Raw genomic sequence first — 6,928 nt, forward strand, 5'->3', positions numbered from 1 at the left:
TGTTCAGAGGAGAATTGCCTAGCATTTCGGTGCTGGACTGCCCCAGGGCAGGACAAAGACTGATATGTCTAGGATATTTCTTCTTTGTGAAAGATAGTGAGCTAAAGACTCTGGGTAAGTCTCTCGTAACCAGGACTAATGTCTGGCAGAGGGACTCCCAGGACCCCCCTTGTTAATCCACTCAGGAACTGGACAAAGTCCTTTTTTTACCATTTATGGGCACCATCCTCGAACCTCGGATTTGGACTCACCCCAGCATTTAGAGATGCCCGCAGTGGACCATCTCCACGCTGTTATTACACAAGCCTTTAAAGAAGAAACCATCCATTTGCAAAAGGCTAAGGAAAAATACAAAAAGGATGCGGATCAGCACAGAAGTGAAGCTCCTCAATACCAAATAGGGGACCAAGTATGGTTAGCCACTAAGCACTTACCACTCAAGGGGACTCGGACCTTTAACCCCAGGTATTTGGGACCTTTTTCTGTCAAGGCAATTATTAACCCAGTGGCCGTCAAGTTGGACCTACCTGCTCATATGCGAATCTATCCCGTCTTCCACGTGTCTCTTTTGAAGCCAGTGCAACCAGGAACTAGGCCAACTACTCCACCTGAACCTATCCTCATAGACGGGGAGCCCGAGTTCGAAGTCAAGAATATTTTGGACTCAAAAAGAGTGAGATCAAAAGTCTTTTACCTAATTGACTGGAAAGGTTATGGTCCGCAGGAATTGTCTTGGGAACCTAGTGACCACGTCCATGCACCTCGTTTAGTGAAGAGGTTCCATCGGGAATTTCCAGACAAACCACGGCCAAGGGGGAGAACGACTTTAGAAGGGGCCTTGAGGAGGAGTGCTGTCATGATGCCTGCCCCCAGAAGACCAGACCAGGCCCAGCAGCCCCGGAAGCAGGCATCATGCCACTTGGAGCATGCCCAAAAGCCCCAGTTAGGGGCTGTTTGGGTACAGTCCTGGCGCCTATGGCGCCAGGCTCATAAAGATAAAGTCAGTCCTGGCGCCATGGGCGCCAGGCTCATTATTGATAACTTACCTGAAGCAGACCATGCTGCATACTCACCTGAGGCAGACCATGCTGCATGAAGACTCAAGCCAAATGAGGCTTAGGAGGGACTATTTTACTGGAGGGACTATTTTGTTACTTGGGTGGGGCTGTGGAAGAATACTTACCTGGATCTTCTTCCAAGGCTATTTAAACCACGCCCGGACAGCCACACGTGCTTCGCGTTATTCTGCTTGCTGCAGCGTAACGCTCACCGTGTTTTCAGCAGCTCCAGTCTTCAGCCATGCCCGCTTCAGTCCTGGGACTCCTGAAACAAGAAGAAAAGAAGGATAAAGGTTAGAACAGGAGTTTTAACTTTAATCCTTACCTGAATCTTGATCCATTTCGCCACGGAGCTGAAAGACAGAAGTCTTTGAAGCATTGCTTCGCATTCCTACGGCACCGCGCTGAACTCACCTGCTTGGCGGTACTTCAGCATTCCATCACGCTCTCTCCATCTCGCGGCCGCCCTCCGACACCTAAGGAGACAAAGACAGCAAGGTGAGCAAGGGGACTCTCTAAGGCTATACAAGCTACCCCCAAGGACTTACCTGATTTACCACGGGGGGTACTCACCTCATCTCGGGTCGGCGCAGTCAACTCTGCTTCATCGCCGTACCCCGGCCCCTAAGGGGAAAACCACAATAGACTTACCTGAATCTTACCAATTACCATTTGGAAATCTTCGAGTGGATTAATCGGCAACCTGCAAGGAATCGGACAGAGTGAAGATCAGACATTTGAACTCTTATGAACAATTGGACTTTAGAGTCAATACTGGAACTCACCAATTCCTCTACGCCAGTGAAGTAACTGGTCATCAACGCGCCCCTGCGGTCGAAGCAGGATGGAGAGCTCATCCTTCCAAACCATCAGGTGAGACTAAGGAGGGGACATCAAGAGTGATCTGTGGGAAGACAACAGGAGTGGGGAAGGTGGGTTGACACTCAATTCCACGGGTGGTTAATTCCCCTTCTCCTTTGCAGAAGAATATTCCTGCGAGCCAGACAAACTAGGCAGAGCGGGCCAGTCCAGTCAGTCATCTCGGCGCTACACGTCACACTGGTGGAAACAACAGCGGCGCAGTTCCGGTCGACGCCCCGTGGGAACCAGGTGAGCGTAACATTCTCTGATTGAGTATGTGTTATTGTCAATAGTTAATTTTGTATTTTTCCTACTTTCCCTTGACAATCCTACTCCCCTCTCCTGCCCCTCTTTCCGGTTATCCTGAATACCAACGCCTGTCCGAACAACATATCCCTGACCCTCCTTCCCCGCCGGGGTCTCAGAGGCCTGTGTAGGTTTGACCTTGCAGGCGCCCAGACCACAGAGGGGGTGGTTGGTTTGTGCCACTCCTGCGCCTGGACACCGGAGCTGTGACACAAGCCATCAGTTGTTGTATCATCATTGTATATTATGTACCGAACATGGTACCCATCCTGTTGGAGCATTGTTGAACTGTGCTACCTTGGTTGTATTATTGTGCTTGGCCATGTGCTTGGACATTTTCTGCTAATTCAAGTTACCTACTGGTGACTCTTACAGGGTTTTTTGGTGCCTACAGGCTTTTTCCCTGGTTTGGGGGTTTGGCTCCTTGGAGTTCTCTGCGATTTGGTATTTTTACCAGTCAAAGTGGCCTCTGAGGGGGCTGGACCCTATTTACACGCAAGGTGGGACATGGAGACCAAGGGGTAGGGTGATCCTGTAGCCAGGTAGACTTGAAGGAAGAAGGCTACATACCCCAGACATAGTTGTTCAGAAGGTCATGGTGATGTGTAAATGAGGGAGGGCCTTTTGTTGTTGGACAGTTGGCTTGGGCTCCAGTGTTTTGGGCACTATGACATTGTAATTGTGGGGTACTATGTACATGATGTGTCCTGCTGGTCAATGCCTGTTCCTGTGTGGTCTTTACTTTTGAGGTGTCAAGGGATTGGTGTGGTTTGATATGATGGGGTGTACACATGGGCAATGTTCACATGTGATGTGTACAGGACACTTAGGGTCACTTGATTTCACATGCATATATTGAGTGCATGTCCCTACTGACACACAGTTGCACAATGATTCACCACACATACAACCACCCTTCCATGGCCACAGGTGCACGCAGATTGCCTTCTTGGGCCCGCTGTGTCCCTGCAGCGCATGATCTATGACCATTTGGGGATCCTGTACATGCGTCAATCGGTTATTTATTTAATGTGTCCTTTTCATGTGATGCTCAAGGTGTATCTGCAACACAATGGCTGCTCACTGTGCTGTGTGCTGAGCAGTGTGTTGCAGGAGACACACACAGCACACAGGTTCGGGAGTAGGGATTTTGCCTTGCCCAATGTGCATGTGAACAGGCATTCAGTGTTATGTTCATGCTATGACTGGTGGAAAGCATTTGTGTTTGACTTGGTATGTGTGGGAGGTTGTTGGTCAGTCATTTCATCTGATTCCATGTCAGGTGTCATTGTCTCTGGCCACTTTCCATTTATCACATGTCACTTTGTATCTTATTGGTCATGTGTTGGCCTTTTGCTATTGCATGCCATGTCATGGTGTGGCAGACAAGGGTGATGTGGGTTGGGAAGGTTTGGGTGAAATATCAGGGATTGTCATGGCCTGTTTTTCGGGGGGGGTGATACACACCTTGCATGTGTTCCTTTTGGTCACACAGGTTTGGTTAGGTTTAAGTAGCTAGTGATGCACACAGTGTAGCACTTCCATGGCAACATTCTCAGGGTGGTAAGGTTGTGACAGTTGGCTGTCTCTTTGTCATCATGGATTGTCACCTGGTATGTGCCAGGCCTGTGTGCACTCCACAGGGGTGGGAGTTTTGGTGAACAATGTGGCCACAAGCTGGGTCCGGGCTGCTTTGCCACGTGCTCTATCCACTCCCATGGACAGTGCCTGTGCCTATGGTTGGGGATGTGGGGGCACCACCATGTCCACCGGTACACACTGCTGTGTTGCAACATTATGCAGGACACATGCTGCCACAATGATCCTGCACACTACTGGGAGTGCATATAGTAGCTGCCCGCCAGAGCGGTCAAGGGAGCGAAAGCGTGACTTGAGCACTCCGAATGTGTGTTCCACTATGCCCCTGGTTGCAATATGGGCAGCATTGTATCTTACCTGGGGTGGTGTGGTGGGGTTCCAGATTGGCGTCATCATGTGGTTGCTCAGAGGGTAGGCACTGTCCCCTGGGGAGATGATAATGGTTGAGATTATTAGGGTTTGTGTATTTGTCTGTGTGTGACATGCATGCATGTGCACAGGCATTTGTACTCACCTAGGAGCCATGTATCGCCAGGCTGCCCAGCTTCCAGGGCCCGGCTCAGGGCGGACATTCTGTATATGAAACTGTCATGGGTGGAGCCAGGGTAGTTTGCATAGACAGAGGTGATGTTTCAATTTGCATCGCATATGACCTGCACGTTGATGGAATGCCAGTGCTTGCGGTTTCGATAGATGTGCTCAGTGGCCCTAGGTGGACGTAGGGCCACATGGGTGCAATCTATGGCACTGAGCACTTTGGGGATGTGTGCCACCCTGTAAAAGTCCTGGACCATGGCCTGCCTTTCTGTGGGTGTTCTGGCATGTATCTGTACCTGTGGACTGAGGAGCACGCAGTCATGATTGCCAACAGTAGGCAGTGTGACTGCGTGGCCTGTGAGACCCCCCCACTATGACAGTTGTCCGCTGAAATGACCCAGTGCCAAAAAATGCAGGACATTGAGCACCTTCTCCAAGGGGCTCAATGCTTGGAAGCACAGGGTGGGGGATGTCAGGTCATCTTCCCACTCCCTGACCAGGTCTAGGATGATACAAGGTGGAAACCTATACCTGCCATAGACCTGGTCGTCAGGCATCCCAAAAAGGCTAGTCCGGGGGGAAAAAATGCAGGCCCTGGTCATTCTCCTCCTCCTGCGGTGTCACACGATCAGTGCTGCGACACATGGGGCATTCATCGTAGCTGTATATACATGTTTGTTGTTTGCGCGCACTTTTACACTGTGCGCGGGGACGCTTCCGCCTGCCTTCGTGTGGTGGACGTGTTGACGCCTGTGCGCGTCTTTTAGCGTGCGCAAGTTTCCTGTATTCGATTACATGAATACGTGTTGTTCGCGTGCGCGTTCTGTGTATTTCCCTGCAGTATTTCCCCAGTTACGCCTTCTTTTTAATGCGTTGTTCCCCAATCCGCATGTTACGCCCCGTGTCCCGCCGCATTTTTGGTGTGTGCGCCGACATTGTGCGCTTTCCCTGTGCGCGTCGCACACGGCGTTCTGGATGTTGCAATGACGTGTGCGCCCGTGTGCGCCATGCACGGATTTGGTGGACATCCAGGGGAAAACACACGCAGGCCCTTCCATGAATCGCAAGCGTGCATGTGCGCTTGGTTGTTCACGCTTGTGCCAGCTTGCGCCTGTTTTTCGGTGCACATTTGTTCCATGAATCGGCCCCTCAATCTAGGGATTTCTAAACACTGAGAATTGGATGATCTCGTGGGGCGAGTCAAGGTTCTTCTGATCATTCTGTCTGCGAGATAGGGGGGTGCTGCGTTGTTCAGGCATTTAAAGGTGAGGGAGACGGTTTTGAGAAGGATCCTGTCACTGATTTTTAGCCAGTGCTGGTCTCTTCTGATGTTAGAGATTTGCTCTCTGCTGGGTATAGTCAGAGCTGCTCTGAGAGCATTATTTTGTAATGTTTGCATTTTATCTAAGATGTATTTGTTAGCCCCTATGTATAGAGTGTTGCAGTAGTCTAATTTGGACATTGTTAGTGCATTGGCAAGTGTGATGCAGCTAGCTTTGGAAAGAAATGGTCTATAGGCCCTAATAAGTTTGCAAGTATAGGCATTGGAGGACACCATGGTGCTAACTTCTTTTTTTAGTGTTAATGTGGAGTCAAGGTAAAAACCTAGTGTTTTACCTCTGTTACTACTTTAATTAGATTGCCGTCAATGTTGAATGATGCATAGCTGGGGCTGAGTTTTCTTAGGTTAGCGTCCAAGCCCAGAATCAGGATCTCTGTTTTATCGTCATTCAGGCAAAGGCCATGTGATGTCATTCATGCCTGAATGAGGAGGTATATTTTGTTTACCAAAGTTGTGTCTATGTCAAAATTGCCCGAAAGGGGTATGAGGATCTGGGTATCATCTGCATAATTAGTGTAGGTGACACCGAGTCTGTCCAATTTGTCGAAAAGTGGCTTAATAAAGATGTTATACATTGTCAGTGAGACACATGATCCCTGTGGAACCCCAGAGGTGATTTGGATTGGGTCTGCGGATGCTGATGGGGAAGGATTGTACCCAGGCTATGCATCATTCGAGAAATGGGCAGCTGACGCTAGGTGTTTGCATACCACTGCATGATCCACCAGGTCAAATGCTGTCGATAGGTCGAGGAGGAGTAGGATAGCTGTTTTACCTTTATCCTTCAACTCGTCGATTTGAGTCTTTAAGTCAATTAATGCCGTTTCAGTACCATGTTGTGGTCTGAATCCGGATTGGCGGACGCCTAGTAAGTGGTTTGTTTCAAGATAGTTCTGAATTTGGAGATAAGCTACTCAATTATTTTAAGGAGGAAGGGAACTGTGGTAATTGGTCTGTAGTTTGTCGAGATAGAGGAGTCTAATGTCTGTTTCTTCAGTAACTGTAGAACCCAAGGTTCTTTGAGGTTATTTAGGACAGTGCTAGTCTTGAAGGAGGCATTAATTAGTTTGGAGATAAACAGTGCTAAATCTTTAGCTGCCAATTTGATTATTTCTGCTGGGCAGCTGTCACCCTGACAATTTGATGGCTCAGAGAGAGGATGATTTTTTCAGTTTCAGGTATAGAGATGTTAGTTAATCTGAAGAGTGTGTCAATGCTCAGTGTT

This window comes from Ambystoma mexicanum, chromosome 1p (genome assembly GCF_040938575.1).
Source record: "Ambystoma mexicanum isolate Mex_15411 chromosome 1p, UKY_AmexF1_1, whole genome shotgun sequence".
Classification (NCBI taxonomy): Eukaryota; Metazoa; Chordata; class Amphibia; order Caudata; family Ambystomatidae; genus Ambystoma; species Ambystoma mexicanum.